This window comes from Grus americana, chromosome 1, assembly GCF_028858705.1.
Source record: "Grus americana isolate bGruAme1 chromosome 1, bGruAme1.mat, whole genome shotgun sequence".
NCBI lineage: Eukaryota > Metazoa > Chordata > Aves > Gruiformes > Gruidae > Grus > Grus americana.
In genome coordinates this window covers 80,281,690-80,282,020 of record NC_072852.1, presented here as the reverse complement: position 1 = coordinate 80,282,020, position 331 = coordinate 80,281,690, and positions in this window count along the sequence as shown.

Genomic DNA, 331 nt, shown 5'->3' with positions numbered 1-331 from the left:
TAACAGCCGAAAACCAGGACAACTTTATATGGAATTTCATCCAGGCGGCAGCTCACCGCCAGATCCAGACATCAGAAACAGCAAAGAATCCATCACTAAAAAATAAAAAAAAAAAAGAAAAAAGAAAGAAAAAGAAAACCCCACATCCTTTTCAATCCCTTCTCGCATTATTTGTCTCCTGGGTGGTTTTCAGCCAAGGAAGCCCGCAGGCTTCCCTCACAGTGCTGGGCGCTGGCGGCTGGGCCTGGCGACGTCCGGCCGACTTTCCGCCTCCCCCCTCAGCGCTCCCTCAGCCGCAGGCCCCGCCCGCCGCCGAGCCCGTCCCGTGCCT